Genomic DNA, 27,939 nt, shown 5'->3' with positions numbered 1-27,939 from the left:
AATTCACTCTATGAATGTTTTAAAAATCTTAACCAACCACATTAAAAGAATGGCCACGATTATGTAAGTGGGGAATGTGCTTTTCCATCAGTGTCTTAGTGTCCTAGTCCAGAACTTCATTTCTTTCTGGACACTCTGGGATAGAATCTGTTACCTTGCCTTCAGGAGCTGCTAGAAGCTGCCCACAAAGCCAGTGGTGACCAGCTGAATATTCTGCATAATGATCACTCTGACTCTTCTTCCATCACATTTCCTTCTTCAAATCTCCTGCCTACCTCTTTCACTTACAAGCATCCTTGTAATTACATTGAGCCCAGCAGATAATCCAGGATAATCTCCCCATTTCAAGATTTGTAACGTAATCACATCTACACAGTCCCTTCTATTCAGGGAAGAACAGGTTCAGGGAAGGACATGGACATCTTTGCAGGACCATTTTTCTGCTTACCACAATCAGATAAATGCAGTGCTCTTATTTCTTCTTTCATGTAATCTTAGATCTAACAAACTATACTCATTTTCTTCTAATCATTAAATTGATGATTCAGAGTTTAATTCTTGAAATACTATTTATTTGGCTTTCAGGAACTTGAGAAAACCATTTTTCTTTCTTTCTTTCTTTTTCTGTCTCTCTCTTTTTTTTTTTAAACAGAGTCTCCTTGCCCAGGCTGAAGTGCAGTGGCACGATCTCGGCTCACTGCAACCTCTGCCTCCCGGGTTCAAGTTGTTCTCCTGCCTCAGCCTCCTGAGCAGCTAGGATTACAGGCACCCACTACCACACCAAGCTAACTTTTGTATTTTTGGTAGAGATGAGGTTTCACCATGTTAGCCAGGCTGATCTTGAATGCCTGACCTCAAGTGATCTGCCTGCTTCGACTTCCCAAAGTGCTGGGATTATAGGCGTGAGCCACCGCACCCGGCAGAGAAAAGATTCTTTCTAATGTCTGCACCACATTAGTTCTAATTTGTACAATTTCCATTTCCTTATAGTAATTTGTATACCATTGTGCTACCTGTGATCCATGTTTGCTTCATATTTTTTAAGTACCTCATTAAAAATCATCTCCTAAATTCTGTTAAAGTGAATACTATGAATATATGGATCTGCATATGAAAGAAAATGCTTCCAAATCAAAGCAGATGGCCCATTTATCTCCAGCAGTATTAAATATAATGATATTTTGTACTGTGAAATTATACAGACACCCTTTAAGGTTCTATATACTTTTAACCCTGCACCCTCTTTCCACACCTCTGTCCCAGAACTTCCATTAGGTTCTTACCTTTCTGTGAATCAAATGCAAGTGCAGGCTGGGTGCAGTGGCTCACGACTGTAATCTCAGCATGTTGGGAGGCCGAGGCAGGTGGATCACTTGAGGTCAGGACTTTAAGACCAGCCTGGATGGCCTGGTGAAACACCATCTCTACTGAAAATACAAAATTAACCAGGCTTGGTAGCATGTGCCTGTAATTCCAGCTATTTGGGAAGCTGAAGCAAGAGAATCACTTGAACCCAGGAGGCGGAAATTGCAGTAACCTGAGATTGTACCACTACACTCCAGCCTGGGTGATGGAGTGAGACTCAGTCTCAGATAAAAAAAAAAAAAAAAAAAAAAAAAAAAAACTACTGCAAAGTGCAGAAGTGCTGGGAATCCTGGTAAAATACTCCAACCATTTCTTTCTCTCCCAGGCTGCTGGAGAGAATTAGTGGTAGTAGCCACAAGAAATGAAGGTTTACACAGAAATCTCACACACAGAAAACTCAGACCAATTACAAGAATCCTTCATACAGCCAACGAGTCTTCTGCACATGCAAAAAATGGCTCTGGTATACATGGGAACCCCAGAATTTGTACGTTTAGAGGGCCAGCTCCAGTGAATGCAACACAAATGGAGACAGTGAATTCTGAAATTACCCCTGGTTTTCTCTAACTAATGCATCTTCTCCTTTCCTTAGACTCCAGATGCAGCAGTTTTTGCTACTGATATGTAATCTATAAGGCCGGAGAACAGTTCTGTTCATAATTGTAAATAACTAAATCCAGGTCATCTGCATCACATCAGGTGACGCAGTCTACACAGAAGTTGACTTGAAAGCAAGAAATTCCTTTTTGCTATTGCTTTCATTTACTGTGCCACCATATATTGAAGAACCTAAATGGTGGCAGATTTTGGTTATTTGAGGTGACGTATGATTTTTGGAAGGAGTGAAACATCTCTCAGTGTCATATCTAGTCAACTAAAGATAAAGCTAAGCAAACAGTTTTGGGATAGAAGATGCCTACAGCATAAGACAGTATTCATTTTTATCCTGTGGTTTTAAAGGCAGTTCCAAAAAGAGTTTGCAACACCATTTCAACAATTGTGATACATTTGAGAGGAAGAAAGGAACAAGCCTCCCTGGGCAAGTACTGTTAAGCATAGCTCTCATGTAGCTACGGGAAATTTGGTTTTGTTTATTAAAAACCAATACATTAATGTTATTGCTGCTCCATCCTGCCCACAAATCAAGATAAACATTTTACAGTCTGTGTTTTCAGTCTAAGATAGTTTAAATATGTGGAGTATAATGTTTTAAATGAACCATTTATTTGATTAAAATATTACCACACGTATCTGCCTGTATGTCATAAATTGTGCAAAACAGGTATATTCAATATAGCAAGAATTTTGGATAAATGTCATCTCTAGTGCCCAAATTTGCCCCAAATTTGGTCAGATAAGCATCTAATTAGATAAATGATTTATTACAACATATTACTGATATTACATGTATGAGCACAAATAGTATTTTTAAAATATGCAATTTTATTCTGAAATAAATAACAAACACAAGACTTAAATTTTAACATTTTGGCCCTCTAATGGCTTACACAGTTCAGGTATGATTGCAATTTTAAATGTGTTGAGAATTCCGGTAACCTGTAAATTGAAAAAGAAATTTACCCTCTGATGGCTAAATTGTAAAATCTCAGGACTGAAAAGACTGACTTTTAGACTAGCTAGAATTGACTTGAAACTAAGGGAATCTATTACTATATCTAAAGAAAGAATATGCCAAATGAAAATGTTTTGGTGGATGAACAGGATGAGGAAATGGGGTTATTCAGCCATTAAAGCACCAAATTCTGAAAAGTAGAAAGACGAACCATGGCACTGCCCAAACAAAGCACTATCTGAGAGAACAGGAACTGCAGCACAGTCTGTGGGGCAGGTGTAGCCAACTGCGGTCAGGCCATTTTAGCTTCCTACCGTTCAACATTCAACTTATGCAACTAAACTCCTCTTTTCCGAGTGTATGAATGAATTCACTAGAATTCTCATATCTCTTTTTGTATCCTTAAAGATTTTAATTACCATTATGTAATTAAAAATCTATATTCTGATATCATATTTTTTGAATTATGTATCCCTGGGAGTTCATACCTAGGATATGAACCTGTTCTCAGTACACTGACCAAACCATGTTTCTATGACTTAAAGATTAAACTACTACTACCACGCTCGAACTACTACCGAGTGGGAGCAGCTCAAAACCAGTGGATTAGGAGAGTTGAAGATTTGAAGGAGAGTGGTTAAAGAAAGGGGAAAAATCATGTTTGCTGAATAGAGGGGTAGAAGAAGGTGGGAGGAAAGTTAACAGGAGAGAAAAGGAGAGATTTTATGAGGTCAAAGAACAGGTATTGCAACGGTCACTGAGTAATTCAGAATCTAATTGCTTTCCAACAGTTTGGACCTTACAGAAATATGTGAAAAAATATAGGAACAACCTTTTTGTACAGCCTTCCCTGAGTTCAATTAATTCAGTTAGAATGTAGATCATTTACTTAAATAGTGAATTTTGACAAATTAAAGGCCAAGGTGTTTGAATCCTGGGAATACATTCATTGTCCCCTAAAACATCTCTTAATAAAAAGTGAGTAGATAAATTGAATGCCCTTTTCAATCATTTCCTATTAGATTAGTAAATAAGGAATAAGTACTGCCATCAATTGTGAAGGTTATGACCTCTAGTATGGTAATTACCGAAATGAAAACCAGAGAAAACATGGAAAGGAAAACAGACCTGGGAAAATATCAAAGTAGAACCTGATATAGATCCAAGAAATCTTATCACAGATTGGCATGGCAAAATGTGGTCCTTTAGGAAATTTTGATTTCATTTCACTCTAATCATATGTGATATATCCGAACTGTTTGAGAAGACAGTGGGCATAAATATATTGCTAGTATTGTCATCTCAAGCAGAAAGAATGCAAATATCATTTCCAATAATCCAAGCAAGTATTTAATTATCTTACAAAATGACCAAAAATAATGTTTTCAAAGAATGCCTTATAATTATATAGAAAAATTCTTCTGGGGATATTTTTTCTTAAAATGTTCTAGGCACCAAATTAACATATTAAATATTTTTCCATGTGATAAAAAGGTGCCAGCAATGAGTAGCTCAGAAGCATATATCTTGTCTGTTCCCTAAGTCACTTATCCACTTGCCTAAGTTGACTCTGCAAGTGAGGGTTAATAAAAAAAAAAAAGACAGAAAAGCGATGCTTGTGATGATTCTTGCTTTACCTATCTAAAAGAAAGTATCATTAATTTGGATTTGCTTCAAGTGTGAACAAAAATCGAATCAGTCTGAAAAAAAAGATTCTGATGATACCACCATTCTAGGTTAAGGCCATCACAACACACACACACAGACACACACACACACACCCTCAAATTTCTAAAGCAAGATGAATGTCTTGCTATACAATGTTCTCTTGCCCTGTGAACCTGACTATTCAATAAAAATCTGAGAATAACTATAACTATCAATATTTTCATAAATAGAAGAGGCATTTATTTATGCAAAATGATTAAAGTGCAGCCTTTACTTCAAAAAGAATATCATCATCATAGGTACTCTAATTTTTTTGGATTCCATTAACTATTGCCCATTCTTTAAAAACTTCTATTATTTTAGCTTTTAACAGATTAGATTGCTATAAATCTGTTTATTTTTCTGGAAACTTGCATATTCTTACTATATTTATTTTAGTTTATAGATATCATTATTTGAAATGTTGACATTTTTCTTATACTATCATCTAGTGTGTTATAAAAATATTAATAAAAGTTTTCTGGGAATTCAATTGGTCTATCAAGTATACCCTATAAATAAAGTACTTTTGTAAGCACTGTGAGGCATACCAAAGTGGTGAACAATCTATACCCTTTATAACTTACTTTGTGTTTTAAAACAAGGTAATGTATGAGTAAAAGGACAACCAATGTGGTAATGCTTTATATTTTATAAAAGAACCAACAGATCATCTAAACGTTAGTAGTCTAATAACCCAAAATGCAAGTCGCAAATACTCTTTGACTACACGTGGGTTTTCTGCATGTGGCTTCATAGATGCAGTCTGAGTAACAATAATAAGTTTATGTAGGTACATAATAAAATGAACTTAATGTAGAATACATATAAGCCAACTTCCCAAAAGAGCAGTAATGCCAAAGAAACCCAATTTTAATTATAAACATATATTAACAGGTTTCCTAAAGTGGTTTCCACTTTAATTTCTGGAATAGCAAATTTAAAAGATGCAGCAATATCTTTTGCTTTATTACACATCTTTGTTATTACTCCAACAAAAGAAAGAACAGTGTGTAAATTCCTGGAGTACAACCAAATGAGTCATCTATTCAATTTGCTTTAATTTTCTTTTGTAGGAGAGTCAGGGAACTATTAAACTATGTGAATAAGGCTTACATTTTAAAATTGTATCTTCCTCATTGTCAGTATCTTTCTAAGATTTTCTGAATCAAATAAAATGGCTGATTCATGCTACATTGCATAAATATGAAGTTCTCCTATTAACCAGTACGGACTGATGGCTTATATTCCTAATATTTCCAAATGACCTCAACATCATCTTTGTAATACAATTACATATTAAAATGCATATTCTCACATTGATAATGCCAACATAAACAAACCTGAGAAGTCTCTGTTAAAGTTGGTATGTTCCAATTGCCTGGGCTTATATTCGCGGCGTTGGGCATAGTAATGGACTGCAGAAACAATACATCCTGGAAGAGTTCTTCAAGCCTTTTATTATCCCCAAATCAATTGACATAATTTATAACATATTCTCAATTAAAGTTAAATCAGAAACCTGAAACCTCCAACCCTAGATTGGTTTACTATGTAGCTGTTACCAGTAGTAACATTTTAAATACTTCAAAAGATACTCTTGAATTATGGGAAATACAAAACACACAAAATAAATAACTTGCTTAGAAATTAAAAAAAAATTAGTTTAAGGTGATCTATGTCACTTCCCAAAGAACAGACAGAAATTATTATAGCAGCAATTTTATGTTTTTGTTTTTCTGCTTTATAAATTTGACTTCCAAATGCATTTATTTTTTCATAGCAGTGAGTATGTAACCTATATTACTAAATGAAGAGGTAATTTAATGTATTTATTCTAATTTATTTAAGTATATTCCTTTATAATAAAATATTAATAACTTTTGTATAAATATATATTTACAATTCCCAGAGGGAATATCTGAATAATGTCACTGCATTTTGGGTTGGAATCTTAGTTAATTCTTGCATTGAGAGGTATAACCAAAGTATTGCTAATTCAGGCTGAGGCAGGTGGATCGGTAGGTCAAGAGATCGAGACCATCATGGCCAACATGGTGAAACCCCATCTCTACTAAAAATACAAAAATTAGCTGGGGCGGGCACCTGTAGTCCCAGTTACTCAGGAGGCTGAGGCAGGAGAATCACTTGAACTCATGAGGTGGAGGCTGCAGTGAGCCGAGATCGCGCCACTGTACTCCAGCCTGGTGACTGAGCAAGACTCTGTCTTAAAAAAAAAAAAAAAAAAAAAAAAAAAAAAAAAAAAAAACTATTTCAAAAATAGGTTATAGTCCATATATGATTTTGAAACTAAGCTTTTTAGAAACAAAATCAACCATGATTTTCTAGAAACAATTCCATAATATTGGCTAAAATATTTTAAATAGTGTAACTGATACTGTATTAAGGGAAATTTAAGTTAATCTAATTTTTGTAAACTGGCATTGGAACCAGAAAAAGTTGAAATTTTGGGTCACAGAAACATAGCAAGAGAGAAGATGCCTTATTCTTTTAGAGGTGACAATTTTTTCATGATGGTGAGTGACTAACTTCTTAACTGTCTAAATTTGTATGGACAAAAAATAATTTTCTAAGCCAACAACTTCTAGATATCAACTGGAGGTGAAAACAATGGGGGAAATCAGGGAAATATGGGGACATCGGATATAAATATACTCATTTTAATATACAGGACTGTTCATATTTTGATCATCACTTTGGTTCTCACACATCACTGACTATTTATCAGATTTGTCATCAATTTTTAGTGTGTTTCTGTTCACTTTCAAAATAATTGTCATCAAGAGTTTTCATGACATCTTAATATGTACAGTCAAATATACAAATACAACCAACGGAAGATTATAGAAAAAGTGAAATTGTCACTACTTCCAATTTCGTCTGATTCTATAAAGGTATAAAAGACAAATTAAGATTTTGAAGCTACAACCAAAACAGACAATATAAGGCAGTTTTCAGGTTCTGAACTCATTTCCTGTATATTGCTTCATTTTTATTTTGATCGTTACATATGCCAAAAAGACAAGTCGTGTAGAAGCTACGGTCTCTATTTTTGCCGAATAAGGGAATTGAGGCTTGGAATTCAGAATTTGCTCAGTCACAAGGCAGGTACTTGTTACGGCCAGAACTGTCTTTTGATACCTAAACTGATTCATATTGCTTTGGAAATTGTTGTATAGATATATACTACAGATGCAGAGTTATACAAACCTATACCTACATGAGATTGTGTATATAAACAATTGCAGTAGGTAGCATTCAGATCTCCATGATCTTCATCCCTTACATGGCAAAAGGGATTTAGCAGATACAGTTAAGACTTCTAATCAGCTGACCTTAAAATGAGAAGATAATCCTAAATCTGCACATTACAATTGTTCTTTTATGGAGCCATTTATATAGTACCCCAAAGAATGTGTTAAATTATGACTTTATTTAAAAATAATTAATATACTATATATACATGATAAACCTCGCACTATGTAAATTTCATATGAAATCCTGCAACAGGTTAATTTTAGTGATAAATGTTGTTACTTTGGAAGTAGATACAAATTGATATAAATTGGCCTAGTAATTTTCTACCCCGAACCTTTAATATCTATTTTTTAATTCATCCAAACCACTTAATTAATCTCATATATATTTTCGGTCTGTTCTTTGGGAAACTACAGAGTGTTATACCATTCCTTAAAACATGTTTGTATATTTATGTTTTATATTTAACTTAAATAGCTTCCCTTAATGGAAAGTATTGGGTTTGGGGGGTTGTTGTTTGATTGTTTTGAGAGGAGGAGGTGGCAAAAATAAATTATTTAAAATGCCAACAATTATTGTATATTAAAACCTTAAGTGCAATATGCACTTATTTCTTATTCATTTTTTAGGTATATATGATATTTAAATAAATTTGAACTGCTAAAAGATAGGAAGTAGTAAGGAGTTTTCTGAATACTAAGTACTGACCACAGAAACAACCAGTCACGAACTAGTAGATTATAAAAAACTGTCATCCTCATGGCCACCTTTATTTTAAAATCTAGTCCTGTTGCATAGAAACTTAGCATATTAAAATCTAGTCCTGTTGCATAGCATTTTAAAATCTAGTCCTGTTGCATAGAAATACAAGAACGTATTTCAATTATTTTTCATTTTAACATCCTGAGTCCCACCTTTAAAAAATCTTCCTTTTATATCATATTTACAATTAAGACCTCTAAAGCAAAATGTAAAATAAAAACAACCTAAGATATTTTAGTAGCTTCTGTTATAAGTTATAAATCAAGACACAACTTATAGTCTATCTTCAGAATGAAAAGTAAGCACATCTAGGTGGAAAGAGTAAAAAGAAAGCAAAGAGCACTTGGTGACTTAGGGGACATTAATATTTTATTACAGTTAAGTACTCCCAAAATGCAATAATTTAAAGTCAGAAACATAATAAAAATATATATCACATCAATTCTAGATTGCTAACCTTTGTGGATCAGCGAATTTTTCAGAACATTCCAGGTTCCTATACCTTGCCTATACCATTCTTTTTGGATTGTGTCTCAGAATAACTGTCCCCTTTTAACAGCTAGACCACAATTAAGAAAATAATAATACCTGACATGTATCGAGGACCTGTATTGTGCCAGCATTTGTAAGCACATTACATGGGTTATATCTTTTAATGTCTACAACAGCTCTATTAGATTACTATTGCTTTATCCACACTCGAGGAATGAGGAAACAGGCTATGTATATAGCCTCTAAAAGGTATCAGGGCAAGTAAATGTTTCATCCAGGATCCAATTCCTTGTCTATCTGATTAGAAAAATCTTTCTCTTAACCAACACAAATACACCAATATATCTGAAAGTTATAGCTCAAAGACTGAAGTGTTTTTGATAAGTATTATGCCAAAAAGTAAAAAAATATATATATAAAATAAAATAAAGAAAAACAACAGCTTATTCACCAATAATTTTTCTAAAATCAGAATGTGTACCAAGCAGTGTGCTACAGCACTGGAGATACTATACTGTCGTCACCATCACCACCACCACCACCGTCACTGTCATCATCATCATCATGATCATCATCATATCCATCATGGGCCACAGATATGGTTCTACACACTTAGCCTCTATTAAACCCTCATAATAACCTTACAAGTCAGGCCCTATTGTTATCCCCATTTTACACATGAGAAAACCAAAGTTAGTAATCTGTTGAAGCAGAAAATCCTGACTCTTGAAACCTAGGAGCTTTACTTTGTCTAATGCTTACTTCTTTACTTCATAATTACCATCCTCTATATAGATTTCCTTTTTTTTTTTTTTTTTGAGACGGAGTCTCACTCTGTCGCCCGGGCTGGAGTGCAGTGGCGCATCTCGGCTGGAGTGCAGTGACCGGATCTCAGCTCACTGCAAGCTCCGCCTCCCGGGTTTACGCCATTCTCCTGCTTCAGCCTCCCGAGTAGCTGGGACTACAGGCGCCCGCCACCTCGCCCGGCTAGGTTTTTTTGTATTTTTCAGTAGAGACGGGGTTTCACCGTATTAGCCAGGATGGTCTCGATCTCCTGACCTCGTGATCCGCCCGTCTGGGCCTCCCAAAGTGCTGGGATTAAAGGCTTGAGCCACTGCGCCCGGCCCTCTATATAGATTTCTATGATCTGCTTTGTACATTTTTCTTTCACATTATTCTACAAATATGTAACTCTCTGTGAACATTGTAATGCTACATATAATAGTGCTAATAAATTAGAAAACATTGTTAAAATGTTCTATTGTATCAGAAATGATAAATTATCAAAAACAGAAACGCGGTAACAAGAAAGTATTCTACTAATTATGAAAGACTAGAAACAGTATTCACAAAAGTACCCACCAAACAGATCAGACGGCTAGTAGATGAGTTATTTCAAAACTTAAGAAACAGAAAACTCATGCAGTATTTAAAGTGTTTCAGGGAAGAAAACCTCCCCAAGTAATTCTATCCATCTGGCATTTTTTCCAATACCAAGCTTAATAAAGTTAGCATAACATGTCATTTTTGAAAATAGATGCAAATGTCCCAACAAAAATATTAGCAAATTATATTCAGATATATTTTAAATAATTATCCATAATGGCACAAACATATAACTGCCAGGCCTCTGAGTCCAAGCCAAGCCATCGCATCCCCTGTGACTTGCACGTATATGCCCAGATGGCCTGAAGTAACTGAAGAATCACAAAAGAAGTGCAAATGCCCTGCCTCGCCTTAACTGATGACATTCCACCGCAAAAGAAGTGAAAATGGCCGGTCCTTGCCTTAAGCGATGACATTATCTTGTGAAATTCCTTTTCCTGGTTCATCCTGGCTCAGAAAGCTCCCCCACTGAGCACCTTGTGACCCCCACTCCTGCCCGCCAGAGAACAACCCCCCTTTGACTGTAATTTTCCTTTACCTACCCAAATCCTATAAAACAGCCCCACCCTTATCTGCCTTCGCTGACTCTCTTTTTGGACTCAGCCCGCCTGCACCCAGGTGATTAAAAAGCTTTATTTCTCACACAAGCCTGTTTGGTGGTCTCTTCACAGGGACGCGCATGACAATAACAAAATACAATAGTTAAAACCAAGTACTACTGACACACTAATAGAGAAGTAGCTTACTAAATAAGTCCCTGAAAATATGCAAATTATATCATAGCACTTAGTGTATAATACGTTTCTTTTTCTAACAGTTGTTTTAAGTCATGTGGGGAAGCACAGATAACCATTTGGTAGGAAAAACAAATAGCATTTCTTATACACTTAAATATAATGCCAACAGCAGAAATCATATGGGGAAACACAGGCATATTTTATAAATAAGTCTGTTTTAAATTTAATGACTTTTTTTTTTTTGAGACAGGGTCTCGCTCTGTCACCTCCCAAGCTGATTCAGTGGTGTGATCACAGCTCATTGCAGCCAAGTTTAGCAACTTTTAACAAACATAATAAGTGCAATATAAAGGCAAATAAAATGTGAGAAAACATATTTGTAATACCTCACTTCCTTAATATTTTTGAGCAATGAGACTGAATCTCAGCACTCAATATAAAAAGGGAATCTGAGCCAGGCGTGGTGTCTCATGCCTCTAATCCCAGCACTTTGGGAGGCTGAAGTGGGCAGATCACTTATGGTCAGGAATACAAGACTAGCCTGGCCAACATGGTGAAACTCTGTTTCTACCAAGAATACAAAAAATTTGCTGGGCATGGTGGCCCATGCCTGTAATCTCAGCTGCTTGGGAGGCTGAGGCATGAGAATCGCTTCAATCCAGGAGGTGGAAGTTTCAGTGAGCCGAGATGGTGCCAGCGCACTCCAGCTCTAGATGACTGAGTGAGACTCTGTCTAAAAATTCCTACCCCATCCTTTCAACCAACCAGATAATTTACTTATTTTCTGATTTCTCTCCATTACAATATAAACTCTATGTGAGAAAATATTTTCAGCTTTTTGATCATTGTAATTTTAGCACTCAAAACACTTCTTACATCTGTCTATCTGAACTGAATACAATGTTGTTGAATATGTACAACTATAAGGTAAAAGGATTCCTGGAAGATTCTGAAGTAGAAAGCACCAAGAATCTGCCTCCTTACCTAGGCAACAATTGCACTGGCAGAATTTGTCTGATGTAACTGTTTTGAAACTCTGGAATCTATTGAGGGCTTGAAACTTTCGAGGATGTTTTTTTACAAAAAATAAAAAAGACCATCCTAAGACCATATGAAATATTGAAAAAGAAGAACCAATCTGGAGGACTCACACTTCTTTATTTTAAAACTTATTGCAATGCTACAGTAATCAAAACAGTGTGGTCTGACATTAAGAGAGACACAGAAACAAATGGAATAGAATAGAGAACTCAGAATAAAACTTTCACATATATGGTGAGAGGTGAGATAGAAAGCCCCTAAGGGAAAAATCCTAAACATACATGCTTGTGACCACCCCCCAGGCTTACACAAACAACTTATCTAGAAAACCCCTAGCCGTTTGAGGTTGCAACATACATGCATGTGACCACCCCCCGGGCTTACACAAACAACTTATCTGGAAAACCCCCAGCCGTTTGAGGTTGCGAAAAAGGCGGGAACCAGCCAGAAACTGCCGAATGTTCAACTTTAAATGTTAACCAATAATAAGCTTGTAACTACTGTTTCTCTGTGACTTGTTTGTACCTCGCTATAAAAGAAACCCTAAAACAGCAGCCGGGGCCTCTCTCTTTACCTGCCATTGTATAAAGCGGAGAAGTCCGGGTTCGAACTCGTAATAAAGCGACCCCGGCTATTTGGCTTTGACTCTGGACTCTAGTGGTCACTTACTGGGGTCTCACGACTTCGGGCACAACAGTATACAAAAATTAACTCAAAACAGATCAAATCTCATTCTAAGACCTAAAACTTCAAAACTCATAGGGTAAAATTTTCACAACATTAGATTTGGCAATGATTTATATGATATGACACCAAAGGCACAGGCAACAAAAGAAAAAATAAGCAAATTGGATTTATAAATGTTAAAAAATTTTGTATATCAAAATACACTACCATAGAATAAAAAGGCAGCCCACAGAATGAGAAAAAAAAAATTTGCAAAGCATATCTAATAAGGAATTAATATCCAGGATATATAGAGAACTTTAAAACTCAACACAACAAAAACAACTTGATTCAAAAATGGGCAAAGGAATTGAACAGATGTTTTCCCATAGAAGATATACAAATGGCCAATAAACACATGAAAAGATGCTCAACATCACTAATAGTTGGGAAAATGCAAGTCAAAACTAAAATGAGATACCATTTTACACCCATTAAGATGACTACTAAAAAAAAAAAATAAAAACCGAAAAAGCATAAAATGAGTTGTAGAGTATGTGCCCTCTTAGTGCGGATGTAGAATGCTCTAGCTGCTGTGAAAAACAGTATGAAAGTTCCTCCAAATATTAAAAATAGAATTGCCATAGAATACAACAACTACATTTCTGAGTATATAACAAAAAAATTGAAAACAGACTCTGAAAGGGATACTTGTAAAGCCATGCTCATAGCAGCATTATTCACAATAGCAAAAACTTAGAATATATACATATACATTATAAATAAACATATATAAACACATACATACACATATACACACATATAAACATACACGCACAACATATGCATACATATATACATACCTACACAAAGGAATACTATATGTTTGTGCCTTAAAAAGGAAGGACAACACAACATACATGTACATACATATATACACAAAGGATTTATATTTTGTCTTAAAAGGGAAGAACATTCTAACATATGCTACGAAACAAATGAACCTTGAAGATATTATGCTAAGTGAAATAAGCCAGTCTCACAAATATGGTATGATTCCACTTACATGAGGTACTTAGAGACTTAGAGTAGTCAAAATCATAGAAATGGAAAGTACGATGGTGGTTGTCAGGGGCTGGGAAGAGGGAGAAATGGGGAATTATTGTTTAATGACTATGGATGGAGTTTCTCCATTACAAGATAAAAAGAGTTATGGAGATGGATGGTCATAATGGTTGCACAACATTATAAATGTATTTAATATCACTCAACTGTACACCTAAAAACATGATTGACATGGTAAATTTCATGTTATGTGCATTTTACCGTAATAATTACATTGAAAATTAAATCCCCAAACCCTGTATGATATGATCCATTTTATGGTTAAACATATACTTAAAGACACTTGTTTATCTAAACAAGTCTCAAAATACAGACACCAATATGTCACCATTATACCTTTTCATCAATGAGTGTATACCTGCTTATAGTTTACAAAATAATTGAAATTTTAAAACAAAGACTAGAAATTAACTGCCTTCCTCGAAACCAAACAACAATAATTGCCAAAAGCGTTTTCTTATCACATAAACTGGAGCAAAGTATTCGATTTTACAGTTTTTATTTTACACACCTTTTTCCACTCTATACCTTTTTAGAAAGATATGTCTATTTGAGACTTTTCAGACTAGAAGTGGAAATCACACAATTACCAGGGTAACAAACATATAAATTGTTTTAGAACTACTGAGGCATTTAAGAAAGGTAGAAATACAGTTGCCTAAAGGGGAATAAACAGCAGTTTGCAGTGACATACAGACTGTCATTACACAAACAACTCTAAACAGATCTGTTTAGAAGGTTCTCAGCTCCTAGGCAGACACAGTTCCCAGGTGTTGTCTCTTCCTCTCTGCCAAGTACTTCTGATTTGAGCAGGTGTGACTGCATGGTGGGAGGAGGGAAAGAAGTTATGCTTGGAGGAAAGTTACTGCTGGTGAGCTGATGGGAGTAACTATCAGGGCACTGGGGCAATTAGTAGATCAGAGGGCTACCTGCAGCTCCTTCATATGATAGTTTAAAACACCACTAAGTACTTTGTTTTGTTGCACATACTTTTCCTGTCAAACCTGGCTAATAAAATAAATAAATAAAAGTTTACCGTCTAGCTCCCATATAGTATTAAAACTATTTTATTGTAATTTAGTAACCACAGATAAAACCTGAATCTTTGTTTTAAACTATTTATAAATCAGACAGCTATGTAAACAGTAGGTCATTTATTTATTCAGCTCCTAGAGTCTGTCACTACTAAAGTATTTACTGTTTTATAATAATGTATCATTTGTACCATGATTCACAAATCAATGCATCAGTGCATCAAGTAGATAACACTTTATTAAATAACTTAATGAGTCTATCAAAGTAACACATTTTAACCATAAAAAGATTTACATACCAGCACAGTTGTTTTTTCATGCATGCATACATAAAGTCAGAAAATAAATATTAATTGAGTGCCTACTAAATGTAAGGTACCATGTTTGGAGCTGGATACACACTAAGGAACAGAGATATTCTTCCTGCCTTCATTAAGCTTACAGTCTATTGGAAATAAGATAAAAAATAAATGAGCAAATAAATGATTATATAACTATAATTTTTGAAAAGTGCTATAATATATTTAATTATGATACAGTGATAGAATAGTAACAAGGAAATATGATGTGTATGTATGTGTGCATTTGAGCATGAGTTACTTGGATAAGATGACCAGAGAGAGATTCTCCAGGCTGTGCAGTTTAAGCTGAGGGATGAGTTAGAAACAGAAAATCTGCAACATATAGAAGGCGATACATATAGATAAGAAGTGTATATATATATATTATATATATAAATAAAGAGAGAGAGAGAGAAATGATAATTTCAAGATCATGAATACTTAAAGACCCCCCACCAATATGAAATAAAAAAGCTAAGGACAGAAATTTGTGTGTTGCATTATTATTTAGCACATATGTACATAATACAAAATAACAATAAATAGCATAATAACATTATGTGTAAGAAATGAAATTAGGTTACTCCATATCTATGAGGGGAAAGCATACCTCATATAATAGTAATAACAATTATACTGAATGCAGAGTGAAAAAAAAAAAGTTAATTCCAGTGAAGGGAAAAGCAGCACACAATTATGAAAAATGATATACATTCTACTTACATATCATTTGAAAATGTGTGGCCTGACAGAAAAAACTAACTAGCAAAAAAATAAATTAAACAATAAACCATCACTTCCTGTCTTCTTATTCATTCCCTTTAGAACCCCAGTTCATCCTTTCAGTCCAACCACAATCTATGGATCCCATCACTTTTTGATAGTACTCATTTTATTAGTGCCAGCGATGCGAAAAGAACTTCAGTAACTATCTCAGTTTGAGATTTAATGTTAATTTAAAGATTAAAAATTCAGAATGTAGCTTCAAAAATTAAAAAATACAAACTAATGTATGTGGCAGTATTTTAGGGAAGCACACCCTTGGAATTCTCTGTTGAGTTTTTGGCAAGCCTGTTGAATAAATATGTAGGCTACTTGGATGGATTCCAAATGAAACAACTAAAATGATGAAAGGAGTGGTTTACAAGGACAGATTAAAGGAAAAAATATGTACGACTTCAGCGTGTCAGAGAGTAAAAAAAGGAACATTATGGTTTACAAATATTTGAAACATGTAGATTTGAGGGAAAAAAAGAACTTTGTGTACAAGGTACACAATTATGAGTATATTAAAAGGAGAAACGAAACTATTCCCCTGGAAATGTTAATTGTTTTACAGTAAGAACATTTGGACAAATGACCCAAGGATGGGCAAGAATTAAAACCGCCAAGCAGACATATTAGACATTCCTAGTAACCTAAACTATGCAGACCTCAAAATACGTAGAGAGCCATCTGAACAAGATAAAGTAGGTCAGGGAACAACTGCAGATATCTTCCTGTCCCCCAGCTGTGTTTTAAATTTAGAAGGAATTCTTCCGTGGATTTGGGGCTTTTCTCTGTAAGTGTGCTACAGTGAAAAGTTTCCTCGATTTGGATCTACAAGACCTAGTTTTGAGTGCTGATTACTTACTCTGTTCTCAGTCCATATCCTCATTTGTCAACAAGGATAATAATAACCCCTTAGGTTGTTGTGGGTTTTAAAAGAGCTATTTCTATGAACACATATTATATGTACTTAAAAGCATTGCTCTTAGTGAGACCTATCAATTATGATTAAGAGTGTAATGTGTCAAAAGCTATAGGATGAAGACTGTCAAAGAGAATAATGCCTGAGACTAGGCGATTATATATCTGTCATCTGCTTAGAGTAAATCGGCTCTCCTCCAGGACACTGCTTACCTTGCAGCCCTCTTAACTGGACACTGTTTCTCCTCATATCACTTCTGGGTCTGAACATGTAGTACCAGTTCCTTTGCTGTCCAGGCCACGTCCAGAACATATTCCCTCCTCTCTCTCTAAAAACACCCAGTTTTAATTTCATGTCATCTTTGCTACTCTACCATTTCTTAGTATAAGTACTCCAGATCTCTGAACTACACCCCCTTATTCCTTAAAGATTTCTGGTTTTAGTTTGCTGTCATCCTCCTCAACATTTCTTGGGGCACAAGATTTTGTGATTTTAATAACCACAGAGATGATTTTTTCCAACACCTGGCCATTCAGTGCCAATTTTCTTCCAATCATCATGTCTTCTACCCTCCCTGAAACATAACTTCTATAGCCATACTCTCATGCTTATAATTATCAAAATTTTAATTACATTGGAATTATTACGATACCTCCAAAATCTTTTTCCTCCAACTGTCACTTCCTGTCTTCTTATTCATTCCCTTTAAAACCCCAGTTCAACCTTTCAGCCCTACCAGGATCTATAGATGCCATCACGTTTTGATAGTACTCATTTTCTTAGTGCCAGAGATGGAAAAAAGACTTTAGAAATTATCTTAGTTCAAGATTTCATAAAGCAAAAATGTTGAAATCATCCAGGTAAAGCAAAAATGGGTGTAACCAACAGAGAAATTTGTAAGTGGTTAAATACTTCTGGAAATGCATAACCACAGAGACCAGGTTGGGAAAAAGACATAAGAAGGATTAGAAATTAGAGTAGTGACCAAGAGTAGGGTCAGTAGGAATGAAGGGTGAGGAAAAGTAAAAGGCAGAAAATTCTGGTAAGAGACAGAAACTCTGAGAAATTTAAAGTACTGGTAGCCGAGTAATTTCATGTGATGCGAAAATCTAATAAATAGCATTGCCAGTAGGTACTGAAAAATAGAGATGGGAATCATTAATGTTGGGATCTTCCAGGAAGTTTAATATCAGAATGTTAAAAGGGCTACAAGCTCATATGTGAAAGTTTTTAAGGGGACCAATGATGGAGAAGAAACAAGGTTCTGAAGCCACTGAGGAAGTAAAACATGTTATGAAGGTTAGTAATGGGCTCCAAAGGGAAAAGAAAGTGTTACATGCTAATGGAAAGAAAGAAAGTGTTAATGTTGAGAAGCAATTTGAAATAGTTTTTGAAAAAGCAAGCAGTATGCCAACCTCTCCTTTTCATCTCTTGAGTCCAAAAACTGGAAAAAAAAAAAAAAAAAAAAAGCACAACTATAATTACCTCAAGTAAAGTAGTACAGGAGAAAGGAGTAAAAAATAAGTTGGAATCGGAACATATAGATTCAAATTGAAACTACTCCTTCAATTCCAGGTCAAATGACTTTTTTGAATCTCAAGTCCTTATCTGTTAAATTAGATTAAGAATATCTTCTGTGCTTACGTTCCCTAAAGTAGAAATGTTTCCTAAAGTGGAAAATATTTATGTTTCCTAAAGTGGAAAATGCTTATGTGCTTATGAAATGTTAACCACTGTTTTATTATTTTGGAGGAATAAATATAATAATGCATGTGGAGGTACATTTCAACTGTTAAACAATTTACAGATATGCCAAGGAAGAAAGTGATGAGGATGAGCTCATATTAGACGGCATATGATATGGTTTGGCTCTGTGCCCCCACCCAAGTATCATCCCGAATTGCAATCTCCATGTGTTGAGGGAGGGACCTGTAATCCCCAAGTGTCCAGGGAGGGAGGTGACTGAATCATGGGGGGGTTTCTCCCATGCTATCCTTGAATAGTGAGTAAGTTCTCAGGAGATTGGATGGTTTTATAAGTGTTTGGAAGTTCCTCCTTCACTATTCTCTCTCTCGCTGCCATGTGAAGAAGGTTCTTGTTTCCCCTTCGTCTTCCACCATGATTGTAAATTCCTGAGGCCTCTCCAGCCATGTGGAACTGTGAGTCCATTAAACCTCTTTCCTTTATAAATAACCCAGTCTTGGGTATTTGTTGGGTATTTGGTTTTTTGGTTTTTTTTTTTTTTTTTTGAGACTCTGTCACCAGGCTGGAATGCAGTGGCATGATCTCGGTCACTGCAACCTCTGCCTCCCAGGTTCAAGCAATTCTCCTGCCTCAGCCTCCTAAGTAGCTGGGACTACGGGCGCACACCACAACGCCCAGCTAATTTTTGTATTTTTAGCAGAAAAAGATTTCATCATGTTGGCCAGGATGGTCTCGATCTCTTGACCTCATGATCCGCCCGCTTCAATCTCCCAAAGTGCTGGGATTACAGGTGTGTACCACTGTGCCCGGCCTTCGGGTATTTCTTTATAGCAGTGTGAGAATGAAATAATACAGCATAATTCTCATTATTTTGTAAAATACTTAAAAGTAATCCAGTCTGAGGTTTTATTTTTTAAATAAACCATATTTTGGTTGAATAATTCTTCACATAAACCAGAAAAAAATGTTCTAATTGATGTGGTTTGAAACTATTTGGTGCTTTTGTTTGGCTAAAACTTCTTAATGGGGTTATGTGGAAATAAAATTAAATGAGCATGAGAAGTAAGGCAAATTAAATATCTTCATTACACTAGGAGAAATAAAAACCTTGTTAACCTCTAAAGTCACTTTGTACTATATGATGTATCTGAAAATTACAGAGAAAGCACGCTCCTACACATCACATTGAATAGCAATGAAACAATGTAGAGGAGAAATGAAATCCTAGAAAATTAAAATAAATCAAAAAATCACGCTGAAATCAAACTGAATGGCAAGATTTAAAGAAAATATATTTCAAACCACTTCCCAAGTGCTCATCTTCTTTCCGTCTTCACTATTCTTACCAATGATGCATTCTAACATATTAACACTTTCTGACCAAAGGAATGAGCATACTCCTTTATTTCTGAATGTGAATAAAAGAACTTTATACTTCACCAACCTAAACTTGAAAATTTTAAATTATTGTCCCAAGAGAATAAGTATAATTTAATCCTTCTAAAATAACTGCTAGTTAAATAATGGTTAGGCAAAATGTGTGTGTTTTACAAATAATAAAATCATTTAACAAAATATCTCCATGATATACAAGATGTATCACTCATTGATACAGAGCATCCTCTAATAGTGAAGAAGACAAGCTATAGATCCTAATTTTAACATGCTACTTAGTAGTTCTATGATCTTGGGAAGTTATTTAACCACTCCATATCTCCATTTTCTCAGTTATATTTCAATAATAATGGCACCTGCCTCAACAGTTTTGAGAATTAAAGATGATAATTAGAACAGTGGAGCACATCGTATGCAGTCAATGCATGTTAGACTTGAAAGATATTAGAATGAATGCACCTTGTTAACTTATCTAAGACTCTTAATGCTGACATGGTGGTGGTCCTTAAGCGATTAAAAGAAAGCCAAAAAAAAAAAAAAAGAAAGAAAGAACACAGAATGATGCCTGAAAAATAACTGTTTCTAGGCCAAAATTAAACTTAGAAGTGTCAGAACCTTGCACTTCTGCAAGGGACAATCACTTGGAAGCAGCTTTTCTTTTAATTGAAGATTCATAACAAACACAGTTAAGTACTTTATATCCTGCCTGCACTTGAATATTATATCATCAACAATGCTCTTGCAGGAGTGTTGAGAAATATTTTCAAAGTAGGCTCATTCTACAACACACATTATAAGGAATAGTTATGTAAGAAAGTGAGAAACAACGCCTTTAAAGTTCCTGAAACTACTTTGACCTATTTTTATGTATAAGAGACATACTGCTATTTAAAATGTGCAAGTACTTTTACAGGCAAACTGATGGGGGAGGGTAGCTACATTCAATTCAATTTATATTAAGTGTCTGGGTTTTCTTGTTTGTTTTGCCTGGTACTATTCTAAGCCCTAGCTCTGCAGAAAGCACAAAACATGAAACAAGAACTTGGCATATAAACACTAAAGCACTGTGAATGGTAACTTGGTTTTTGTTTGTCTGTAAACAACATTCCAAAAAAGTTAGGGTTTATGATACAGAAGTTAAACTGTAGAAAGATAAATAAACAGAAAAAATAGCATAGTTAAAATGAGAGTTCATATAGCATTTGGAAAGAAAATGTGATAAAAAAAAGAGTGTAGCAGATTTGTGAGCACAGACCTAAGGCTCAGGCCTGGGGTGGGGTGACTACTCTACATTATAGAGAGGGATTTATCCATTTATTTCAAATAAAATATATTCTCCAATGTTTCCACTCAATTGTTTTGGACTTTTCTGCTTGTGTCATGAGCCCATTTCATCCTGGCTGACCTCATATAATCCCCAGTATCAGTAAAATCGAAATGGTTCCCCTGACCTAAAGTACAAGAGGGGATTTAAAGGATTATTTTGCATTCCCAAAATATACCGCTTTGTCAAATACCAAGCACAAATCTTAAGGAATGCATGGTGGCCTAACCCCATTTAGAGATTATCATCTTCAAATCAAGCATATATTCTCTAACAGGAGATTAAAACCTTGGTCTTCCCATTTATAAAATACTATATCATATTAACTTATTTTAAGAGATCAATCATTTTGATACAAGCCTGTTTTAGAAAAGGGAAAAGGCAAAGCTAAGTCAATCTTCTTTCTCCATAGTAACAATCACATTCAAAAGTGCTTTAGTGCTTAAAAAGCCTTCACCTAAATTCTTGTACTTAAATCCTCCATTCTAAATCACGCACTATAAATCCGAACAATTCCTACACAGTTACTGTCACTATAATAACACATATTTTAAAACAAAATAACAGCACATTTTCTAAAATATAACCACATAATTGCAGGACATTTTATCTACATTGTAAGGTCTGCTTCTTTTCTACAAAATTGAGTTTTGTGTCTTGTAAAACTTTATTACCTTAGAATACAATAATTTTAAAATACCAACATTTTATCTGACACAAAGGGAAAAGTCCTAAATAACTACATTGTTCAGATATCTAGCTATTTCATCATTAAGCAGGTTTTTGAGCTTAAACATTTTTGACCAAACCATATTTTTTAATAATGTGTACATTTAACTGCATTTGCACCCCCAACATGTTGACTATCTTGCAGTGAGACTTTCTCTAGGTTGCAAAACCAACATTAGCACCAGTTGCATTCTCTTATATGGTGACACCCTTACCACCCCCCATCCTCTACCCCCCAACTGCAGGTACCCAGTTTTGGGTACTGCAAAGTATCACTGCTTTTACGTATACTATTCAAGTCTCCTCTTTGTCTAAAAGTTGGCATGTTTCACTGCTCTGATTAAGCCTGACCTATTACTGCATATGCTTTTCACTTTCTGGATTCAGTTTATAGAGTGCTCAGAAACTTGAAAGCCAAGAGAAATAAGCTTTTCTATGATACATGACCTAAGACCTAAATAAGACATCTATTTTTGTGGTCAGAAGTCTCTGATTCTCCTAGATTCTCAGCGATGTTATATGTGGACGAAGCTTCTAGGCAAGTGGCTTCTCCACAAGTGGAGTGGATATAAATTACTGTATACTTGATAGCTTTAGGCAGGACAGTGTGATCAAATCAAGGTGTAAAATCCTGAGTTGCTCCATAATTTAGATCCCAATTTATTTTCACTTATGTTTTAAACTTCAGATTTGGTAGGCAGAGGCTTGACATTATCATCTTCCTTGTCTTTCCTCACAAAAAGGTAAGTTACAGGTTTCACAATGTTTCAAAGATTTTCGATCTTTTAATGATGACAAAATATCATTACCAATTTTACAGTAGATGTTGTGTCCTATTTGCCATATACCAAGGAAATGAGGGAGGAGGGGAGAGGAGGAGAAAGAGATGGAATGAAGGAGAGAGAAATTTTTATCTTAGGAGAACACTGACACAGAAAGAATGCCACTGGAAACCGACTGTTTGGCACAATGTCAGTGACTGTATAAAAAACTCCTGAAAAGGGTGTAATGGTGAATCTGTAACATAGTTTTGAGGACCACATCAGCAGATGCTAGAACTAAAAGTTATCAGTGAAAAGTCAATTGAAATCAAAATAAATTAGTTCAAGTCCCTGACAGCAGTTAATACAGATGAGGCACATACATAAAAATTAATAACTGGCTGAAATGGGGTATAACAAAGCTTCACTTATCATTACATTTGTCTCTTTTGGCCACATGACTTGTTTTATGTAGAATCTTGCAAGATCTAAAAAACATACACTTTACCATAATGACAAAAAAAGTAAATAAAAGCACTCATCTCTTTCCAGTGCAATAGATGCACAGGAATAAACAGTTGAGCATATATGTCTGTGTAAATCAATATAACAGAATTTCTCTTTAAGAAACTTACATTTCATATGAAGAATAAGCTTAGAAAGGATGGTATAAATTACTTTAATACCTGTTTTACTACAAACACCTCATAGCTCTCCGTATTTTTCCTTGGAAGGTACTCAGAAGACTCCCTCAAAAGTAGTAGTTCAACCTAAGTGTGCACTTGAACGTCTGTGTTTCCAAGTTAAAATGTTATGGTAGAAGGATTCTATCTTACAACGCCCTCTTTTTTTCTTTTTCAGAGAAGCGCTGAAAACTAACTAATAACATTAGTTTCATAGAGAGTAGAAAGTTACTTTACGTGGATCTGCAGAATCACATTTATGACTTTACTTCTTTTATTTTTCCTTTTTATTTATTTATTTATTTTTTTCTTTAAAAGATCTTCGTTGATTATCCTGACACCTGCTGGTGAGGGCACAGTTGATTCTAGTCTACTTTTCCCTTCAACAACTTGCTCAAAACAAAGATTTTTAGGGGTATTTTCAGTGACAAGTGGTAATACATTCAGTTTAAGAATTTGTAGTACTTAAATTATTGCTGTATTACATAGGAAACCATGAGAAACATTTTAATAATCACTTCACATTGGCAGCCATTTGACTCTGTCTAGAAATGCATGTTTGCTTTGATTAAGCAAACAACATTACAAAAATGAAGAAATCATTTTAGAGGAATATTTATATAGTCTATAACTATAGAACATCAAAGGAAGATGCTACACATCTTCCTTAAAAATAATAATAGGAATGGCTTAGCTTTGGTTTTCTGCTTTTTAAAATAATAATGTTAATTTTCAACCTACTTAGCAAATAAAGAGTAAATGATTAACTATGATAGAAGCCATAACACTAAACACATATTTGCAGAATTTGCTATTTTTTACTCAGTATCTAAATGTTATGGTTTACTTCTGACTTGAACTGAGTTCTGAGGCCTGCACTGTTTCTTTGACAGAGATACAATGACCCTATTACATCATAATCTTACTCAAGTGTGTGCAGTAAACAACAAATATCAGAATTACTTTTTTAGGCTTCAAGAAACTCTCAAAGGGGGCAACATTTAAAAAATTGTAGACAAATGACAACATATACAGTTCATCCCATTGTGCAAAATCTTTCAAAAATGAAGTTTTACCTAATTAAAACTTTATCTTAAAATTAATAAAATTAATAGCTGGTACTACTAATTTAACTCTAAAAACTGTCAAGCTTATATTTTGTAATGGTATTGAGTAACCACGCTACTTTATTTTAGTCATGCATATCTTATTCCTTCCCTTTACATTGCTATAATTTTATGAGAAGAAAAAAAGCACATGTATCTAGAGAGAAAAGAAAACTTTATTAAATATTTATTTAAAATACCCCTGATTTTGAATACATGATTTATATGAACATTGATGTCAATATATTTGAGAAATTTACAACATAGTTTTAATTTAGAAAAGTGTTCAGAAGTACAATACATTTGCCTAGTTTTGAAGATCTTTGCAACTTCAAGATCAAAGAAGGAAAAATAGACCATCTCAATTTTTTCCTGATTTTTTAAATTATTGTAAGTCTTTTCCCAAAACCATATACGTTTAAAACAAATACATTTTAATTCTAAGGAAACATTTCAGGAAAAATCAGAAAAACTTTTTCAGAACCAGAGGAAAAAATTGTGTGTTGTATCACCACAGTGGCCAAAATTTTGCATTATTGCAAACTTTCACATGGGAATACTTTATTTTCACTTAATTCTTATTTAATTTGATGTTTCAGAATTATTTTAATATGTTTTGCCTTGATTCTGAAGTTAGCATTTATTTTTAAAGTATAAAATTTAATAGTCAGGTAAATTAGGCAATGAAGACATCAATATGTAATAATAATATTATAACAACATAAAAGAAACTCCTTATTTCTGTATAAATATAACTATCCTAATCACAAAAGGTTAGTGTTATTATCTGCAGTGAGACTATTCGGGTATTAATTTATTCTCATGTAGAATTAACTAAAAGTCGCCATTGATTAAAAAAAGAAAATGCAAATGCCAATGATTCATAGTATTTAGGATATGTCTAGACATTTTTAGACGGTGCCATTTGCTTAAAGACTTCAGGCACAAACTGCAGGCACAGGGACAGATTGCATAAGATGTCACGTGCTTGCTGCAACTGTATGCATGTTATTGAATTTTTTAGAGCAACCCATACCATGAATAATTTAATAGTTAATAAAATATTCAATCTGACTGATCCATTGGTTTAATTTTAAAATAAAGACGACTCATAAAAGGAGTTACATATCCTTATCAAATCCCAGGCATTAATGCAAGTAAATTGCAACTTATACGTAGGGAAAACACCAATTTCTAACAGACATGAGATTAATGATTGGGGGCGGCAAGGAGTGCAAGGAAAATTCTGTGTTAGCACTGGCTTCAATAAGTTTGTCCGAAGTTTAATTGTTTGGAGCTGTCACGGAAGCTGTACTCTGCCTTCTGCAGAGGTGAGGGAGAAAAAAATTAGAGAGGTGCAAGTTTTAATAGAAAGGGCTAATGCAAGATGGTCTATTTCTTTTTCCTAAAGCCCTTCCCCTGTCCTCACAGGCTAGCTGGGGGGAAAAGGGAGAAATCTCCTGAAGAATATGGAGTATCCAGCTTCCCGAGCATCGTCTAAGAGAACCAGGATGGAGAGTCCAGGCAACATCTCCATGGTTGGCTTGTCTGGCGAAGTAAGCTGCGCCCTCGGCGCGGGTATCTTCAGGAGACAGGGCTACTGGCTGCAGCCAGTCGGGACTCGCCGCGCCCCAGGGCTCCGGCAATCAGACCCAGGCAGGCAAGCGCGGCCACATAGGCTAGACGCACTATCTTCTCCTCCATCCCGCGCCGCCCTCCACCTAGGAGCTGGGACGTACGGTGGTGGCGGTGACACAATGCGTGTGAGTGGATGAGTGTATTTTCGTGTTTGGGGTGGAAACGTAGGCGGGGAAGAGAAGGAGGAGAGGGGAGTGCCTGCAGTCCTTCCCCCTTCCCTTCCTGCTAAGAGATCAAAGTGCAGAGGAAATCCAGACGGGAAATGAGAGAAAGGAAAAACAGCAGCCGTGGAAGCACTCTCTTTTTCATATCGCTGGATACTCGGTCGAGCAACTACTGGAACCATTACCATTTCTTAACCTTTAGTGGAGTGGCTGCCTCTGCCTGATAACTGGAAGGGCACTTTGTAAACGCAGGCGATGCACACACCTACACACACGCTTACACTCCGGGGGAAAATAACCACATTCTGGGGGACGGAGGGAGGCCCAGGCAAGTCGCGGCCATGGATCTCTACTGCCAGAGCTGCGAGGGCATCTGGCCGGCAACACCCGGCTTCTTGGGCGAACTGTCGCCCAAGAGTCCACAATTGTCTTGTGAGTCAAACAGATGGATAGGTGCATGGATGGATGGTGCAGAATATTCATACTCTATCTAATCTCAAGTGGATTGGAGTCGACGCATTTTTAAATCCATCTACCTTTTTTATAGGCACAGCATTTTAAAACCCTGTAGTTCACTCAGCTCTCCACTTGAAGCTGCCTGCAGAGGATTCTATTACCCGCGGATCCCTCAAAAGGGGCCGCCCGCATCTGTGAGCGCAGGAGTGGCACAGCTCCCCCACGCACAGCTCCCACTCGCCTCCCCACACAACCTGCCTTCCCCGCTGCCCTTTTCCGGCGACAACTTCAGCCCCGGCTGGCGGCGAGACCCGGGTCAGGACAAGGGTTTGTATGGACAAGCTGCACCTCGCAGGGGACCCGGAAGTCGCCTAAACTACTCAGCAGAACACTCGTCGAAGTCCTACGTTTTGTTTTAAATGCTTTTTTCTTTTTAATTTTATTTTATTTTTATTTTTCTGTTTTTATTTTTTCGTGCAATTCACAGAAGGCATCAATCACTCTACAAGCTCTTACAACTTTTCCACTCCTGGGCGGGGACGCGAGGGTGGCTTGCCCCGCACTATTCCCCACTACCAAGAGTTAACACTGGTACCCGGATGGGGTGCGCAGCTAAGCTCCAGGCACCTGGGGTCAGACTAGGAGAGGCGGGTTCCTGGGGTTTGCTGTAATCGATGCTGCGCGTCTGGGATGGGGAGACAGGAGAAAGCCGAAGTGACCTGTCAGACTCCTCTCCACCTCACCCGCGGCCAAAACGCCCAGCGCCCGGTCTGGGTTTGCG

The 27,939-nt window shown here is 35.8% G+C and overlaps 1 protein-coding gene across 2 annotated transcripts in view; it reads right to left on the bottom strand.

Moving 5' to 3' along the window:
• EDIL3 (EGF like repeats and discoidin domains 3) overlaps positions 1 to 27,939 on the bottom strand; it is a 459,624-nt gene that overhangs the window by 430,609 nt on the left and 1,076 nt on the right. The window lies entirely within an intron of this gene.

This window comes from Trachypithecus francoisi, unplaced genomic scaffold (assembly GCF_009764315.1).
Source record: "Trachypithecus francoisi isolate TF-2019V2 unplaced genomic scaffold, Tfra_2.0 Lachesis_group2, whole genome shotgun sequence".
NCBI classification, from domain to species: domain Eukaryota; kingdom Metazoa; phylum Chordata; class Mammalia; order Primates; family Cercopithecidae; genus Trachypithecus; species Trachypithecus francoisi.
This window is presented reverse-complemented; position numbering and strand designations above follow the sequence as displayed.